This window comes from Triturus cristatus, chromosome 6 (assembly GCF_964204655.1).
Source record: "Triturus cristatus chromosome 6, aTriCri1.1, whole genome shotgun sequence".
NCBI classification, from domain to species: Eukaryota; Metazoa; Chordata; class Amphibia; order Caudata; family Salamandridae; genus Triturus; species Triturus cristatus.
In genome coordinates this window covers 1,054,167,087-1,054,187,431 of record NC_140589.1, presented here as the reverse complement: position 1 = coordinate 1,054,187,431, position 20,345 = coordinate 1,054,167,087, and positions in this window count along the sequence as shown.

The window sequence follows — 20,345 nt, the reverse complement described above, 5'->3', positions numbered from 1 at the left end:
GTGTCCGTCCTCGAGGGGATCAAGGTCCAGCAGGCCCAGCAACATGCGGAGCTAATAGCCTGTCTACAGCTACACCAACGGAGGATGGAGGACAGACAGGCTCAGCAAGTGACGGCGTCCCAGGGGATTCACGCTGAACTCCGTCGGATGGCCGACACCATGGCCGACCCTCCCTGTGCCAGAAGGCGGAGAACATCACCACCCACAGGGAGGGATCATGAGGAGGAGGAGGAAACATCCGACGGAGCATCCCAGACGTCGTCACGGCCTGCTGCTGAGGTTCCCCGCAGGAAGCCGGGTCGTCCACGGAAAGGACCGTGAGGGTGGCTGCTACATCACCATCTCCCAGGACACCTGGCCTGGCACCTGGCCCACTGGAGCAACAGCATCACAGCATCAAGAGACATTCTCTGCCACGTGGCCCTGCTGGTCACTGGCTGACCAATGTTGACAAAGACTGTGGCATGGACTCTGAGGATTTCCAATGGCAAGGACACCAACTCCCCTACTGAACTTTGGATTCCCTAATCCCGGAAAGGCCCTCACTTGCCCCCCCCCCCCCAATAATAAATCAGACTATTAAGAGTAGATGCCTGCTGGTAGCATTATTACCTAACATGTGTCTTGTACAGTCTAAACATGCCTGAGTCATCTGTTCACTTCAACCATCCACACCCTGGGGCCTGAGTCTGGCACAGGACACATGGGTCACAGTTTTCTAGGCAAGACAGACATGGAGCACCATACACACCCGTGATGGTCAGAACCAGCTGAGGGGGTGGCCGAACAACCGTGCTGACAGACACATTGAGTACAGCAACAGTCATGCGCAGAGGTCAGGGATCCTGGCCCGTGTCCTGGGGGGCACCCAGGTACGTGTAGACAGGTGGCAGAACCATGTCCTGCAAGCTTGAGTCCGGTGGATGCAGAGAATGGGGTCATGGACAACGTTGGATGCATGGGGATGGCACATGTCACAATACCCACACAGTCATGGACATCATGCCCATTACACAGTCTCAGCACACACACACAGCTTGCATCTTGCCACTCGACACATTGACACATAGCCACAATCAGGGAATACCATGCCAGACATGCAGGATGCACCGTGCCAACACACCAGCATTGACTGAGAAGAGGCACCTTGGAGGCATAGGGACACCTTTAATAGTCATGTGTTTGGGATTGCAGAGGCAACTTGAAGTACACATGAACACATCATGTGGAGTAACATGTGGCTCCAACACTGGCACCCCCCTTCTGCAGCACAAATGCGTGATAGCCATGGAACTGGCACACAAGTGTCGGATAACAGCTAAATACCCACAGCTGCTCACGGAGAGACTGCCATACACCATACATCCGCTGATGTGGAAGTCCCACGCCATGTCAAGACAATGTTAACCGTATGTGTCCGAGGGCAGTGTCACACACATTGATGCCTTCATCACAATCCACCATCCCATCACTGATGACTGACAACCAGGCAGCCCATCTATTCAGGTGTACCCAGCTGCATGTCGTGTCCCATGGGGATGCCACATGTCTGCAGAGGACCCAAACCCCGACCGGGGCAGTGTGCACACATCGTGAACAACTGCCACACCCAATACACCCCAGATGCATCCCTTACCCCATGGAGACTTCCAAACGTGTCCGTGCCTGTAACGCTGAGTCAGCCCACGATGCCATGTCCATGAGGAATAGCAGTGCCACAACAATGCAACCAGCAAACGGCATGCGCAGGTACCTGGGGAAGAGAGACACACAAGAAGTCAGCCACAAGAAGCACAGCCACTTGCATGTGCATTTACTCGACACATGTATGTATGACAACATGCTAGGTCACAATTATGCCTGGGGAAATACTACCATCACTGCCACCATCACTCCAGTGACACACCCACACACACCTCTGACCCACGTGCCATACATGCAGGTGGAGACACACATCACAACGCATGCCACACGGGGACCAATGCGTGCACACTCAGACCCTGGTACTCACCACTAAGAAAAGAAGTCGCGTATGAGCCGAGTCCGGATGTCCTCTTGCGGCTCCACATCCTCCACATCACTAGCCCCATTGCCAAGCCCTTCGTCCTCCACGGGTGGATGGTCCTCGTCATCTTGATCCAGGATGAGGGGCACAGCTCTTTCAACTGCCATGTTGTGCAGCATGCAGCAGACCATGAAGATCTTGCAGACCTTCGCCGGGGCATATGGGAGTGCGCCGCCGGTCTTGTGGAGGCACCGGAATCGGCTCTTCAGCATGCCAAACGTCCTCTCTATCACTCGCCTTGTCCGGCCATGGGCGGTGTTGTAGCGGAGCTGGGCCGGCGTGATGGGGTTGCGGAGAGGTGTCAGCAGCCAAGGCATGTTGGGATAGCCAGCGTCCCCTAAATGGAAAGCACATGGATATCGTTAGAACTGGCGAAGCGGTAGTGCTGCTCGGCCAAACAGAATACAGGACAGACAGACTGTACCCACCAACAACACATGCACGTTCGTTGCGCAGCTGCATCATCATATCAGGCATCCCGCTACGCCTCATGATGTAGGCATCGTGTGCTGATCCTGGAAAACGAGCACAGACATGTGAAATCACCATGTTGGACAGACACACCACAAGGGCATTGATGGAGTGGTAGTGCTTCCGATTGCGGTACGCCACCTCCCGTGCGTGTGGTGGTACCAAACCTACATGTGTCCCATCTATGGACCCAATGACATGGGGCATCCCTCCCAGGGCATAGAAACCACGCTTGACCTCAGTCATCTGTTCAGGGGTTGGGAACTTGATGAAGTCATCCAGGTGAATCAACATGGCCTCCAAGAAATCATGCAGCACACCGCTGAACATGCTCTGGGACATGCCACCAACATGAGCTATGGTATATTGGAAGGTACCCGTGGCAAGGAAATGTAGGGCAGCCATTACCTTCAGCTGGGGTGTCAGTGCCGTAGGATACCTGTGCTGCGGTTGCAGGTGTGGTGCCAGTCTCGCCGTCAGCTCCAGAATCAACGGTTGGGTGAAGCGGTAGAGCCGGATCCTGTCATTCTCCTGCATGGTGGCCAAGTCTGGAATTCTTCGGGCAACAGGAGGCGCTCTGCAGTAATTTGGAAGTGACAAGGAAGAGTGAGTGCACTACGAGAACAACTCATGTCTACTGAGCACATGTAAATCTGCCAATACACACATGCCACATAGGGAGTCAGGCATGTGCTACATGCCCAGGACACGTATGGATGCAAGGTGACACTCCTTCCAAGACCCAGCTACACACGGTGATTGAGAACCTCCCCATGCCACGCCATGGGAATAGCTGTGTCCCAGTGCAAGTGCACTGCCCGACGCAAGACAGGAGTGACATACACCCACACATCAGCAGAAGTGTGATGCTGATTGCAGAGACTGGCAGCGGAACACTTGAGCCACAGGTCACATGACATTACACTAGTCCAGCCCACACACCTTGCCATGAAGGTGCACATGTCATGACTCCCCACACATTCCTTGTGAGTTTGCTGACATGGCCTTGTCACGCTACTCCGTGTCCCTTGCATACATGTGCACCTCACATCCGGTAACACATGTGGCATGGTGTTGGGAACAGTGTGCAATGACAATCTACACACAGCCACATGTTGGTTGCTGCAACGGCTGCAGCTTTTGAGGGTGCTACAACATCAACCCGATGTAAATCCCGGACACATATATGGCATAGTCACATTGTGCACTGTGGGTAGTGATGAGTCATGTGTCATGACCCCTGTACCGGGCATCATGGGACACTTCCGTGTGTTGGTGTCCGTGCCATGCCAGTGACGCTCACCCCAAGTGCGCAGTCCCACATGCACACATGTCAAAGGAGTCAAGGGCATGCCTGGCACACATTGCACCCTCACACAGTACACATGTACACATCTCATCATACATCTGGTGCCTTCTCCACTCAGGAGGCATGTTCCACATCACAGCCTGTGACACCTGTGCCCCACACATGTGGTAATGCACAGACGATGCCTTGGTGTCCATTCCTGGACAAGTATGTCCATCCATGGACAAGTATGTCCGCCCTATTCCGACATGTGTGTCGCCTATCACCACAGTGATGTGTAAAATCCGCCGTACTGCTGCTGAGAGGGCCTGTGCATGTTCCCAAATCACTGTGGGAGTGCTGCCGTATGTTTACCCATCGTGATGGCGAGCGTAGATGCGAGTGTACGGTCCGTACCACTACGGGTACGCATACGCGTGCAGACCCATAGTGATAGTGAGCGTAGATGCGAGTGTACGGTCCGTACCACTACGGGTACGCATACGCGTGCAGACCCATAGTGATAGTGAGCGTAGATGCGAGTGTACGGTCCGTACCACTATGGGTCTGCACGCGTATGCGTACCCGTAGTGGTACGGACCGTACACTCGCATCTACCCTCACTATCACTATGGGTCTGCACGCGTATGCGTACCCGTAGTGGTACGGACCGTACACTCGCATCTACGCTCACTATCACTATGGGTCTGCACGCGTATGCGTACCCGTAGTGGTACGGACCGTACACTCGCATCTACGCTCACTATCACTATGGGTCTGCACGCGTATGCGTACCCGTAGTGGTACGGACCGTACACTCGCATCTACGCTCACTATCACTATGGGTCTGCACGCGTATGCGTACCCGTAGTGGTACGGACCGTACACTCGCATCTACGCTCACTATCACTATGGGTCTGCACGCGTATGCGTACCCGTAGTGGTACGGACCGTACACTCGCATCTACGCTCACTATCACTATGGGTCTGCACGCGTATGCGTACCCGTAGTGATAGTGAGCGTAGATGCGAGTGTTCGGTCCGTACCACTACGAGTACGCATACGCGTGCAGACCAAAAGTGATGGAGAGCGTAGGCATGCATGTACGGGCCGTTGCCATGCATTTGGGGTGCCCTAGGGCCCCCACACGCACCGTACCTGTGTGTGATGCTCCAAATTACATGGGGGACAAGTATTAAGGCCTACATGCATGCTGGTTGTCATGGAGACCAAGTTCAAAATTGGAAATTGTTCTGGAAGGTGCACAGCAGAAGTCAGTTGGGATTTGTCTACTTTGTTGCAATGTGTTTGTGGGGCTGACATCATGCAGGAGAATGAAACCGATAGAGAACCCACAGACTGCTAGGTTTGAAGGGATTGGTGGAAACATAGGATGCAAATGTGAGTGACCAATCTCTCTGTACTCCTGTGCATGAGACTGGGCAGAAGGCACATATAAGGCAGCCAGGTCCCATGAGGGAGCACTTGCCTGCACATCTTTGCATTCGTCGACCCAGCTGCTGCTACTGATTCCCTGGAACCATGTCAAGGGCTGTGGAGAGGACACAGCCATTCACCCTGGAGGAGAACATGGCTCTGCTGGATGTGATCCTCCCACAGTACTCCATGCTGTATGGGCGACCAGGTTATCAGGTGAGTGCATAGGCCACTGCCACAGACTGTCCCTATGTGGTGACTGTGACTTCTGCCATTGCGTCCAGGTGTAACACACATGCCATGTACTGTCGGGGGGGTCCCAGGGGGGGGGGGTGCCTGATGTCTCCCAGCAGTGCCCTGAGACAGGAGGGGTGGGGGCCTATCACTCACAGCAGTGCCCTGAGACAGGAGGGGTGTGTGCAGAGTCCTCCCAGCAGTGCCCTGAGACAGGAGGGGTGGGTGCAGAGTCCTCCCAGCAGTGCCCTGAGACAGGAGGGGTGGGTGTGGAGTCCTCACAGCAGTGCCCTGACACAGGAGGGGTGGGTGTGGAGTCCTCACAGCAGTGCCCTGAGACAGGAGGGGTGGGGGCCTATCACTCACAGCAGTGCCCTGAGACAGGAGGGGTGTGTGCAGAGTCCTCCCAGCAGTGCCCAGAGACAGGAGGGGTGTGTGCAGAGTCCTCCCAGCAGTGCCCTGAGACAGGAGGGGTGGGTGCAGAGTCCTCCCAGCAGTGCCCTGAGACAGGAGGGGTGGGTGTGGAGTCCTCACAGCAGTGCCCTGACACAGGAGGGGTGGGTGTGGAGTCCTCACAGCAGTGCCCTGAGACAGGAGGGGTGGGGGCCTATCACTCACAGCAGTGCCCTGAGACAGGAGGGGTGTGTGCAGAGTCCTCCCAGCAGTGCCCTGAGACAGGAGGGGTGGGTGCAGAGTCCTCCCAGCAGTGCCCTGAGACAGGAGGGGTGGGTGTGGAGTCCTCACAGCAGTGCCCTGAGCCAGGAGGGGTGGGTGTGATGCACAGTGTGAGCCTAGATCATTGATTGTGACATTGCCATCATTCCACCTGTGTACCCACTGTGGCACGTACTGCTTTTTCCCTCACCAGGGGATGATGTCCCTATGACAAAGGTGCAATGCGTTGGCTGCATGACATGCCTTGTTGTTACCAGCTAATTTGTACCCATATGTCTCTCTGTGACATGTGGCTGGTGTATTGATGTGGTGTCACTTGTTCCTCCTCACAGGTAGGCGCCACTGCCAAGGAGCAGATCTGGCTGACCGCCGTCAGTGCCGTGAGGGGTGTGGATGGTCGGAGGCGGCGCCTGGCCCAGGTGAGGAAACGCTGGCAGGATATCCGGTGCTGGACGCGGAGGATTGCACGGCTCCTGCTGGGGGACTCACCTGAGAGCCACAAGAACCGCGGCCGCCGCCGTCTGAGCCACCTCCACAGGCGTGTGCTGCCGGTGGTCTTTCCAGACCTGGAGAGGCGCTTACAGGCGATGCAGCAGCCGGAAGGGGGTAGGTACATGTGTGTTTATTGTGTGTCACCGGCATTTGTAAGGGCACAGTAGCATGAATCCACTGGCAGGGTTTAAAGGTGCTGTGCAGATCCTGTTTGCCCCAGTATAGCGCTGTGCCCCTGCCACCCTTCCCCTCCTTGCAATGTGTTCCCTGGTCTGTGTGTAGTCACTCCTTCCCAGGGTAATGTAGGCTGGCGCTTTGTCCACGGGAACAATGTCTGTAGCATCATGTGTGGGGGTGGTGTGTAACAGGTTGTGGGACCTTGCCTGTGCACTGTCAAGTTCACTGCATGTGGGTTCCATGTCAGTTGGCACTGATGCTGACTCCAGACATGGGAGTTGGTCTCTCATGTGTCATGCCTTACAGCGCGCATGTCCTATGTAGTGGCCTGTGACATGATGTGCATGACTGTGCGATACACATAGTGCAGGGATGGTGACGTGTGTTGCTGTCATTACCATTCAGTAGCATGTAGTTGCGTGCCCACTACTGTCCCCTGGGGCACCTTTTCCTCAGTGGTGTATGTGTCATCATGAACGTGGCCACTGTCAGTGTCTACAGCGTAAGTTGTGCTCTGTGCCATTGTCCCCTGTCACCATGTATATAGACGTGCTAATTTGTAAAGGTGTCCACTGTGCAGCCTGACCTGATTGTCCTTCTTCATACTCACAGTTGCCAGTGCCTGTGTGTCTTGTTATACTCATCTGAGGATGGGCACTGGTACCTCATTATTTGTACAGGCGCACCTTGGCTGTTTGGCGTCCAATCTTGCTTTTTGCCTGCCCCTGTGTGTATCACCCAGACCATGAGATGTTGGTGCCACCTGTGTCTCCACAATTTGCCTCGTGTAGGGTCTTGTTGGGGTGGGCAATGCCTATGTGTTAAATCCTGATTACCACTTGCTGGGTCTGGACAGTGTGTGATGTGCCTGGACACACACGCAATGTGCAGTGGCCGAGTCATGTTGTGCATGTTTTCAGCATTACCTATGCAGCATGTGTCTCAAGTTCATGGATATGGTCCCTGGTCATCGGTATTTTCGCAAACGCTGTGTGGTGCAGATGCAGTGCTGGATTGTCCCCAGGACCTGGGTGCTATGTCAGACTCCTTTTCCTGTGTTTAGCTATTGTCTCATGCTCTCCATGGTATTTCAGTGGCATGGTGGCTCAACCAACTATGTGTTGCATGCCCTACATCGGTACCCTGTTCAGTAGATGTTAGGGATCTTCCTTTTCAGGCCATGCAATGTTACCTATGTAGATTGGACTCATGTGACAGATGTGTACAGGTGTCTGAATAATTTCTGTCTCTCCACCCTGCCCACAGCATCGTCGGGGGACACAGAGGGAGACATGGACACAGACCAGGCGGAGGGACCGAGCACCAGTGCCAGCCGTGACATCGGGTCTGGCACATCGAGTGGGACAGAGGCGGAGGAGAGTGTGGCCGAGGACCTGTCGACTGGCACATCAGACTACGAAGCTGACAGGTCCGGGGACGATGTCGCCGAGTGGGCGGAGGCTGCACCAGCAGCTGACAGCGGAACAACACCTCGCACCGCCCCCTCAGTTTCCACCAGCCGCCTCCCACTTGCTCGTGTCCCTTCCCAGCGTGCCCGGTCACAGCATGTCTCCTTCCTGCCAGGCACCGCGCCCCCTGCCCCTGTCTCCACTGCTGCCGCCAATGCAGAGTCTGTGGACATCCAGCGGCAACTGCAGGTTGGTCAGGCTGCGATCCTTAATGTCCTCCATGCCCACGGCAAAACCCTCACCAACATCGAGGCTTTCTTGGAGGGCATTCATTCATCGCAGGCTGACCAACGCAACTTGCTGAGGTCCATCGACTCCACACTGACTGCAGCAGTGGGTCTCCTGCAGCGCGACCTCCCCCCACCTACCCCTGCCCCATCCACACTTCCCACTCCCATGCCTGTCACACGTACACCCAGACGTCGGCATGCACCCACATCAACGGACACGGGCACCACACCAGCAGGGAAGGTCCACCGCACTCCTCCTGACACGCACACACAGGGTGAGGTAGGCACACCCACTGGGTCGGGGGGCAAACGTGTGACACGCAGCCATAGTGGGAGTCCGCATTCCACCCAGTCCACTCCCTCCAAATCCCCTCCCCTCAGCTCTCCTGGCCACATCTCCCCCAAGGACTCCTTCATGGCCGCTCTGTCCCTGAGCCCCACAGTTACACCACCACGCAAGCGGTCAAGGAGGTCCCCGGTCAGGGTGGTTGAGTCTCCCCCCCTGTCTCCACCCTCCCCCGGTGGCGCTGCGACCCATCCCTCTGACCCCCCCCTCCTTGGGGCCTGAGGTCCCTTCGGGTGCAGGGGACTCCCTGGATGACCTTGCAAAGGTGTGTAGTGCCATCCTGGCCTCCGCCTTTGGCACTGACCCACCCCCTGTGGTGGACTCCTCCATCCCTGCACCCACAACGCCGCCCCTTTGCCCTGATGTCCCTGCGGTGCCTGTTGCTCCCCCCCCCCCCCTGATGCCCTCACCAGTGTGGAAGACGATGCCATTTGACTGTGCAGGCAAGGTAGGGGACACGCATCCCACTGTGTCCCCCATCCAGCTGAGAATCATTGACTGCCCTATGGGCTTTGTGAAGATTGAACTGCCTGCGATCCACGGACATTGTGCTCCTGCTGAATAAAGCTTAATTTTGTTTTCATTATCACACTACTGCTATGCTGGTATTGGTGTTGGTGGGGCTGCTACATGGTTTTGGGTGGTGTGTAAGGGTTTGGGTGTGTGGGATATGTAGTAGTGTACTGCTCATTGGTGGGACCCTGTGATCTGTGTGCCATCACAAGGTGTTGGCTAACTTTCTTTGTTCATGTAGGCAGTTACTGCATGGTGCACTTGTCCAAGGGTGTATTCCTTCCTCTGTGTACCCAGCTTTCTTCCCTGCAGGGTGTTCCCAATGTTTAGCGCAGAGCTGTGTCTACATGAGCTGTGTGTGTGACGGAGCCCTTCTACTTTGGCCATGCATGCAGGGCCATGTCTCCACCTGCGACAATCGTGGCATCCTTGGTGATCACTGTACTTGTGTGTGGAGTCTGTTGACATGAGTTCATGGGGACATGTTCCCTTGTAGCCAGTATGCATGTGGATAATTCTGGCCTCACACACATGTGTTACACCCCTCCAGTCTCAGGGCACTGCTGGGAGGACTCTGCACCCAACCTTCCTGTCTCAGGGCACTGCTGGGAGGACTCTGCACCCACCCCTCCTGTCTCAGGGCACTGCTGGGAGGACTCTGCACCCACCCCTCCTGTGTCAGGGCACTGCTGGGAGGACTCTGCACACACCCCTCCTGTCTCTGGGCACTGCTGGGAGGACTCTGCACCCACCCCTCCTGTCTCAGGGCACTGCTGGGAGGACTCTGCACACACCCCTCCTGTCTCTGGGCACTGCTGGGAGTGATGGGCACCCACCCCTCCTGTCTCAGGGCACTGCTGGGAGGACTCTGCACCCACCCCTCCTGTCTCAGGGCACTGCTGGGAGGACTCTGCACCCACCCCTCCTGTGTCAGGGCACTGCTGGGAGGACTCTGCACCCACCCCTCCTGTCTCAGGGCACTGCTGGGAGGACTCCACACCCACCCCTCCTGTGTCAGGGCACTGCTGGGAGGACTCTGCACCCACCCCTCCTGTCTCAGGGCACTGCTGGGTGGACTCTGCACCCACCCCTCCTGTGTCAGGGCACTGCTGGGAGGACTCTGCACCCACCCCTCCTGTCTCAGGGCACTGCTGGGAGGACTCTGCACCCACCCCTCCTGTCTCAGGGCACTGCTGGGAGGACTCCACACCCACCCCTCCTGTGTCAGGGCACTGCTGGGAGGACTCTGCACCCACCCCTCCTGTCTCAGGGCACTGCTGGGTGGACTCTGCACCCACCCCTCCTGTGTCAGGGCACTGCTGGGAGGACTCTGCACCCACCCCTCCTGTCTCAGGGCACTGCTGGGAGGACTCTGCACCCACCCCTCCTGTGTCAGGGCACTGCTGGGAGGACTCTGCACCCACCCCTCCTGTGTCAGGGCACTGCTGGGAGGACTCCACACCCACACCTCCTGTCTCAGGGCACTGCTGGGAGGACTCCACACCCACCCCTCCTGTGTCAGGGCACTGCTGGGAGGACTCCACACCCACCCCTCCTGTGTCAGGGCACTGCTGGGAGGACTCTGCACCGACCCCTCCTGTCTCAGGGCACTGCTGGGTGGACTCTGCACCCACCCCTCCTGTGTCAGGGCACTGCTGGGAGGACTCTGCACACACCCCTCCTGTCTCTGGGCACTGCTGGGAGGACTCTGCACCCACCCCTCCTGTCTCAGGGCACTGCTGGGAGGACTCTGCACACACCCCTCCTGTCTCTGGGCACTGCTGGGAGTGATGGGCACCCACCCCTCCTGTCTCAGGGCACTGCTGGGAGGACTCCACACCCACCACTCCTGTCTCAGGGCACTGCTGGGTGGACTCTGCACACACACCTCCGATTTCTGGATATGTGCGCTTGGCACATACACGGTGGGGTTACGCACACTGCATTAGAGGTGAGGGTACGAGTCTACTGACACTGGTGTGGTGGGGGTACGCTCCGTACGTCCGCGGGTGTGGGTACGGGTCGTACTTACACTGTTGGGCAGGGGGGTACGCTCCTTGCATTCGTGGGTGGGGGTTCGAGTCGTACTTACACTGTTGGCATGGGGGGTACGCTCCATGCATACGCGGGTGGGGGTACGGGTCGTACTTACACTGTTGGGCAGGGGGGTACGCTCCTTGCATTCGCGGGTGGGGGTACGGGTCGTACTTACACTGTTGGGCTGGGGGTACGCTCCGTACGTCCGCGGGTGGGGGTACGGGTCGTACTTACACTGTTGGGCTGGGGGTACGCTCCGTACGTCCGCGGGTGGGGGTACGGGTCGTACTTACACTGTTGGGCTGGGGGTACGCTCCGTACGTCCGCGGGTGGGGGTACGGGTCGTACTTACACTGTTGGGCTGGGGGTACGCTCCGTACGTCCGCGGGTGGGGGTACGGGTCGTACTTACACTGTTGGGCTGGGGGTACGCTCCGTACGTCCGCGGGTGGGGGTACGGGTCGTACTTACACTGTTGGGCTGGGGGTACGCTCCGTACGTCCGCGGGTGTGGGTACGGGTCGTACTTACACTGTTGGGCAGGGGGGTACGCTCCTTGCATTCGCGGGTGGGGGTACGGGTCGTACTAACACTGTTGGGCAGGGGGGTACGCTCCTTGCATTCGCGGGTGGGGGTACGGGTCGTACTTACACTGTTGGGCTGGGGGTACGCTCCGTACATCCGCGGGTGGGGGTACGGGTCGTACTTACACTGTTGGGCTGGGGGTACGCTCCGTACGTCCGCGGGTGTGGGTACGGGTCGTACTTACACTGTTGGGCAGGGGGGTACGCTCCTTGCATTCGCGGGTGGGGGTACGGGTCGTACTTACACTGTTGGGGTGGGGGGTACGCTCCTTGCATTCGTGGGTGGGGGTACGGGTCGTACTTACACTGTTGGGCTGGGGGGTACGCTCCTTGCATTCGTGGGTGGGGGTTCGAGTCGTACTTACACTGTTGGCATGGGGGGTACGCTCCATGCATACGCGGGTGGGGGTACGGGTCGTACTTACACTGTTGGGCAGGGGGGTACGCTCCTTGCATTCGCGGGTGGGGGTACGGGTCATACTTACACTGTTGGGGTGGGGGGTACGCTCCTTGCATTCGTGGGTGGGGGTTCGAGTCGTACTTACACTGTTGGCATGGGGGGTACGCTCCATGCATTCGTGGGTGGGGGTACGGGTCGTACTTACACTGTTGGGCAGGGGGGTACGCTCCTTGCATACGCGGGTGGGGGTACGGGTCGTACTTTCACTGTTGGGGTGGGGGGTACGCTCCTTGCATACGGGGTGGGGGTAGGGTCCGTACATATCCGTCCCCACGCTATGTGATGTTTGTGCGGCCCGTACCCAGGCCTTTGCCACGTGGGTGCGATCCGTCCCGCCATTGTTGGGGTGACGTGTGTGGGCGTGGTCCGACTCGTACCCACGCTCTTCAGGCGTGGGTACGGGACGTACCTGTCTGGTTGTGTTGCCGGTTCGCGTGGTGACGGACTTCCGTTGTGGCGGTCGCTGGATTATCAGGACACGCCCCCACCCCCTCGTGGTGACCAGGGCATGGGAGTCAGGTATGTCCAGGCCATGTGTAGTGTGTCACTCATGTGGTTGTTTTGTGGCCTGCCCTGGTAGTGCCACCCCCACCCCACCCCACTTTCCCCCCTCCCTTAGTTATTCTGACCTTCTGCGGCGTCTGCGTCGTAACCTGTAGAGGAGGTGGACTGCTATGAGGGCAGGGATGACTCGTAGGTTCGGGTCCATGTCTGTCCGTCACGTACTGGTCCTCCTTGTTCGCGTCGTCGTCTGTCCGTCGCGTACTGGTGGTCCTTGTTCGCGTCGTCCTGATTTCCCGGCAGTTTTTGGCTGCCGCAAAATATTCACCGTGCGGGGTGACGTCGGTGCGAATCGTGATTCCTGGGTCGTGAATGGCTGGCTGCGTGCGTCCCGACGTCAGGTCGGCGCTTTCCCGGATCGCATTGGTAGGTGTTTTTTGTTCGGTCGGGCTTTTTTACGATTCGTACGGTAATGGTGTACCCGTGCGAATCGTAATTCCATGTTTGTATATTTTGACGACCGGGTACGCGTCGGACGGAGAATATGCTCCGTCCGACGGTTCGTACCCGGTTTTTACCGGATCGTGATCGGCACCTCAGTCTACTTTCAGACCCAGCCACAGCACAGAAACTGCCCTCATCATCGCCACAGAAGACATCTGCTTGACTCTGGACAGAGACAACACTGCGGTCCCCATCCTCCTGGACTTGCTCTTTTCCTGGCTTGTGTACAATGGAATAGCGATACTTCTGCAGTAGGACCCCTATCTCTCAACATATGGTAGTATTTTTACCTTCAGGTTTCTGAAGATTGTGAGCAGCACCTGGTAGTCGGTAACAATTGGGAATCACTTTCCATAAAGGAAGACATGCTAACGGCAACACTACCACTTAGCTTTCTTTTTCAGGCTGTGAATATGCCTTCACCGCATTAGCTAGTATAAGACACAATGCCCCTTGGTGCCTCTGTTTGTATTCTATTGTACTAGAATGGCCATAGAATAACTGGACTTACATACACTGTTAGTATGGTGTCTATTGGCTGGTCAAAGTAAATCATGTGGTCTGCATTACAGACTCCACTTTAATTGGTTGAATGCCTTTTCACTGTCTAAAGGCCACATGTTTTCGTATCCCTGTGTTGTCTGTTTCCACAAGAACGTACTCACATTGGCAAGTCTTTGATGTACCTGGTGAAGTAACTTGCCATGCTTAGGATACATCACAGTGTACTTGGGCCAGTGCTTCAACTTAGGCTGGGTCTGGTTGCATGTCCTGCACAGGGAACTTGGGTTCCAAATATTTTAGCTTCTCTTGTGCAGCTCACATTTGCCTGCACTGTGTGAGATTGTCCTCCTGTAACTTGTCATAAACTTTGTAAAGAGCAGAATTATTCTCTTCTCAGGTAGCTCCAAAAACAAATATGTTTTTGCTGGATTTGAATGCATTGATTTAGGACAATTAACCTTACATATGGCTTAGTGACATATCTCAGTTGCTGAAGACACACCAAAACTAAATCCTCCTCATTACAATTTGGCGGATTTCACTGAGAACAACCATTCTGAATGAGGATCCTCAATTGTTTTTACAAGTTTCTGACTGCTTGGAATTATCGGGTCTCCAAATTACGGGTCCCATAATTCCCAACACACAGAAATAGGGCCTATGTTTGCTCCTGTAGAAGTAGAGGCTGATGGCAGCACCACAGTCCATGGCCTTCCTACCTCTGCAGCAAATGGAGAGACCTGACAATGCTCAAAGTGGTTAGATAAAACGTCAGAGGTTTTTTTTCAATGGAATTCGGAAAAACTACCTGGTAAAGGAATCAGTATTACCGGGTCCGAGCAGTACATCACCAATCGGAGATTCTGATTGCTCTGGTACCTTCTGGCTAACTTGTAATTGTTGTTTTTACGGAGTTTTATATAGCATGAACTTGACCCGAAGGTATTAGATATCAGAGCGCTTTACACAATCACCAGTTGCGTTAAATAATGACACATTCATTTTTGTTAGACTTGGGAGGATTAAGTGATTTGCTAAGAATCACAGGATGTTGCGTGTCCTTGCCGAAACTCGAACGCAGTTCCCCAGATTTGAGGTCGACCACCCTAGCTGTTAGGCCAACTCCTCACCGGTGAGAGTTTATGCCTCTTGTAATTAAAGAGTTGTGTGCGATGAACCTTTTAATGTATCAGGACCTTTCTTTTCAGTTCCAACTGAGGATATCCTTTGTTCAGATAACGTTTTGAGCATACTTAGGTGCCATTGAGTTGTATGATCATTTTCTTAATGTGTGGACCTAGGTGACTTTCTTGCAAGATTGCCTTGTTCGATGGTCTCATCTCCACACACATTTGAGCCTTGCTGGTCCAATTCTTGGAGCTCAAATTGGGATTGGTGAGAACTAGAGTGTAGGGCCCTTTGACTCTTCATCTATGCCCAGTGCAGGTTGCATTTGGAGCTCCTCCTCCACTGTCTTTTGCAGATTAATAGCAGTTGTTTCATGTAGTTGTGTCACTGGTTTAACTGTTTCATTAACATGTAACAAACTGAAAACCTCTAATTTTTTTCAACCCCTTGAAGAACTTAGGAATTGTTCTTGGATGGACACGCTTTTGCTAAATCTATAATTTACTGAGATGAGACCCATCTGCTAGCCGTGTCAAAACTTGACAGAAATGGTTGCCATCTTCCCTTTCAGCACCTATTTATTAGCTGACATCTTGTGATCTTTGAATGTCATACTTGTGTGAAATCATCCGAGGCTTTTAATTGGTCTGGATACAACCCATGTGTGCACAGGTATTTCTGTTTTTACAGGAGAGGAGGGGCGCTGGCCATTGGGTATAGGCATCTGCGCACAATATGTTGAATGAGGCACTACTTTCCAAGATGAATTGTGCTCAATGCCCTCCAACCTGGAGGTCAATAACTGGGCACTTCTTATATACCTCACTTTGCCAGATTCTTTGCTTCTGGACCTTGACCAGCCCTACTTTAATTGCTGTAACAATGTATGGCATATAAAGCTACCTCTATTTCCAATATGTGTGAGACAGCAGAGGTGATCTTTTTCTTGTGTTTTAACTTGACTACGAGTATGCACCTGCACATCAATGCTTTGAATTCTGCCCACGCCAGTTTTTTTTAAATTGGTTTTAGATATAACATTTTGAAATGGTTCCAGCATATCCGATTAATTGATGCTGCACTACTAAGCAATAGACTTCTCTAATCTGTAGCTTAGTTGAGGGAGCACCTGTTGGTTCTCGTCTTTCTGGTATTGCTGGAGCGGGTAATCCAAATGTTGTATACCCACCCCATTTTGCATGTTGTTTTTACTAATTAGATTAATTAATTAATTATAATCGAACTAATGGATTCGAGTGATGTGGAAAATACTTACCAACCTTACTAATATATGAATTACACGTGGGATTTGCACCTGCATACCTAATTAATACGTAAACTGAATTCTGTACGCGTAATAATGATAGACAATTAGAATATTGCATGATATATGTCGCTTTTGTGATGTAATTGTGATTTGTGCTTTATTTAGTAAGTATGAACCGCACTGAGTGTTGCTTTTGCTAGATAAATACACACACATATGAGTATTAGCGAGGGAATAACATTTAATTAGTCATTTCTATGTATTAATTACGTTTTTGTGTTTCTTTGCTTAAGTTGACCATTTCGAGTGGCCACAAAATGGCTGACTCCTGTATCTGATGAAACCGGCTCCATTGCTCAAGGTTCTGGGTGAAGTGCGCATGCGTCACCGCTAGCAACTGTGGCCTGGACCTGACCCCAGATGAACATGTACCTTCCAAGGACAGCCTGGGACATCAGCCAAATATTTTGAACAAAGACTGTTGTGTGAACCGGAACTGACAAGGGTCATAACCCAAAAGACACTTTCGTGAGAACCCAAAAGGATGATCCCTGATTGTCCAATCAGCGAACTCGGATGCCAAAACTTTGATACTTTCAACATCAATTTTACTATAAATTATGGTAGAATAGAGAGGTAATTGCGATCGTTTTTCAATTTCCTGATGTTATGCTGATGGAGAGGACGGTGACACTGCAGGACAGCTGTTTCCCTGAATCTTTGACAGACTAATCGAATGCCCAATTTCCTGATGAACTGAACTTTCAAATTTGACGGGCATAGATTGATGAGACTACTGGATTTGACTTAGAAGACGATATTTAGCCAGAATAGGTAAATATGATGGTCAGCTGCTTGAACAACTAATGAATTTCTTTGCATTAATTAGATAAAGAATTTATTTGATTCATTACAGAAATGAGTTGGTTTGTTTATTTATGAAAATGTATTGATGCGAAGAGAAAAAGAGAATTAGATAATCATTTAAACAGCAACTACAGATTCACCGTCAAGATTATGAGAGGAATACCAAAGATGGAATATAAGGCCTAATGAGCAACAGAAGGTAGTGTAGATTTGTCACTCATTAGGGTAAAAGTGGTATTTCCTTCTCATATCAGTGTTTGGAAGATAATCGCCTCCCACATGGACTGGTGGTGAGTGAATGTTGGTGTTATGGGCCCCACCAGCGAATGTATGGATAATGTGTGTATGTGAGATCTTTGGTCTGTGATAGAGGGAGGGATTTTGCACTCCACGCTGGAGCAGTTTTTCTGGTAGCAGAATGATGGTTTGCTATTGTTTTGGTTTGATGATTATTGCTTGAGTATAGCTTATTGATTATTGATTGGTATTGATTTATGTACTAGCACTCTATGTTGAGTTGCGTCGAGTTTAATGTTATTGGTACGGCTTCTGGGATGTAGGAAGTCGGAAGTTTGTAACGGTTCCGTAGTAGGGCAGAGGTAAGCGCTGCTCTCGGGAAAGACGGAATTGTTGTTGCCCTGTAGGTACACAGGGGAAACGTGTGACAATTGAAGTTGCACAACGCATTGTCTGGGTTCGATTCGGTAGCATCATCGTGTTTTGCCATCAGAGACATTTATAGTGTGAGAGAAGAGTGTATGAAAGCGAAGGTTACCTGTGAAGTTCTGGTCTCAGGTACCAGGGATCCAACTGGCATTCCGATAACGCTTATCACTGGAAAGGTAATAGGTACTCTCTGAGCTGGATGTATGACGTTACAACGAATACATTTACATCTCGGTACATTACATCGCGGTTTTAACAACGCAAGTCGTTACAACGACTTGCGCTAGATGGCGCTCTAGGACAAGGAATAGGACTTAGGAGTAGTATCATTTACTATTCCAACTCCAGTCTACGTACAGTAGGGAAGGTGTTGGATAGTAAATTATACTGTTCCTTGTCCTAGAGCGCCATCTAGCGCAAGTCATTGTAATGACTTGCGTTGTAAAAACCGCGATGTAATGGCATCGCGATGTAATCCCCGCGTTGTAAACGATGTTTCCCCTCTGAGCTTGTTAGAAGGACAAAGGAGAGGTAAGCGCTGCTTTGTTAACGTATGTCATAATTCTGTAGTAGAACAGACTGTTCGCTGTTCTCGGGAAAGACAGGATTCTGTGTGAATGTACTACATTTTCTTGTATGAACGAGTGTGAATGTAAAGGCATTCGGGTTGATTGCGAAACTCTAGGTTTTTTTCTCAGGAGCATTGGGTCTCCAACTATGTGTCTTAAATACTAAAGAAACAATTAGCTAATGCGTGTTACAAGGGTGAAGTAGAGGGATGTGCTACTTTATCAACGGAAGTAATGATTCCGTAGTAGGGCAGAGGTAAGCGCTGTTCTCGGGAGAGAAGGAATTCTTGTGAGAAAGGTCTTTTGCTGTTCTTTGGTTAGCGAAGCGGACAATGGAGATGTTTCTATGTTGTTACTAACAGAAGTGTAGAAATTGAAACAAAAACTTACCGAGCAGAATTGTAAAGGAGGGGTAGACAGAAGCAGGAGCAGGAGCTGCTGCAGCAGCTGCTGACGTCAGAACGACCGCGCTAGGATTGGACAGTCGGTCAGAACAGTGAAACGCTCCGGATTGGTGCGTTAGTGTACGCCGCGCTAGGAGTGGAGAAATACAGGGTGATATAGACGCTCTGAATTGGTGCGTTAGTGTGAGTCGTGCTGTGATTGGATAAGAGTAGCGGCACAAACGTAAAGAGAGACTAATGATACGCGAAAGGGAAGAAAATGTATTACGATCCACCAGATAAGGAGAGAAAAACATGGTTAGGAAGAATCAAGAAGTGGTTTAAGAAGGACAAACCAGTTAAAACTAGGGAAGGACAGTTACTTCCTCCACCGAAAACCCCTGCATCTTTTATGATTGCAAAATACAGGTATCATACTTGTATTTGGTTAGATAACTGGGTGAGATGTACGAAGGATGACGGAGTATTAGCTTTTCGAGTGCATGGTTCATTTAATTTGGCTGTTTTGAGAAACTTGAGAGAGAAAATGATGATTTTAGAACCAAGACCTAGACCGACGCAGTTTGAGGCTTTGACGGAATGGGAAGACGAAATGCATGAACGAGAGAGGCAAAGAAATGGTAGAGGATATAGGTACTGGTTTGGAAGACCATACGGACATGAAACGCATAATGATCGAATGAAAAGATGGCGGGATGCGAGTATGACTGAGGGTGTGTTCCTTGTAAGAACTGTAGGAGAGAATGAAGGACGAAAGTGTGTAGAAAAGAGGCATAATGTGGAGTCGAGAGGGTATGGAGCGAATGAGTCCGAGGATGATGTTCTTGATGATATGTTCTATAAAATCCACCACCGTATCGACCAGAACCAGAAATGTTAACTCCCAGTGCCCCAATGAGAGAGTCGATGCAAATTATAAAATCGGAACCAGAATCCCTAAGTTTGAGTAAAAACAGTACTACTAGGGAAGTAGAAAAGAGGTCGAAAGAAAAAACAGATGGAGAAAATTCTGTAGAATTAGCAAAAACAACCCTGGAATTAACTGAGAAAATAAGAGAATTAATTTTCTGCTTGGGTTTTCGGATCAGATAGAACCCGCTCATCAGAGCCTCACTAACCCAGCCAGAACGTTACCCCCTCCCCAGGGCCTATTTACAATAGTGCAACCACATATATCTACCACCTAAGGACAGGGAATTCCTACTATACATACCAAGACCTCTTATAATCGGCGGCCTCGCGATCCCATACGGATCCAGACCTCTCTGCCCATACGACAGTATCACAAGTGGCGGCCTCGCGATCCCATACGAATCCAGACCTCTCTGCCCATATGACAGTATCACAAGTGGCGGCCTCGCGATCCCATACGAATCCAGACCTCTCTACCCAGACGGCAGTATCACAAGTGGCGGCCTCGCGATCCCATACAAATCCAGACCTCTCTACCCAGACGGC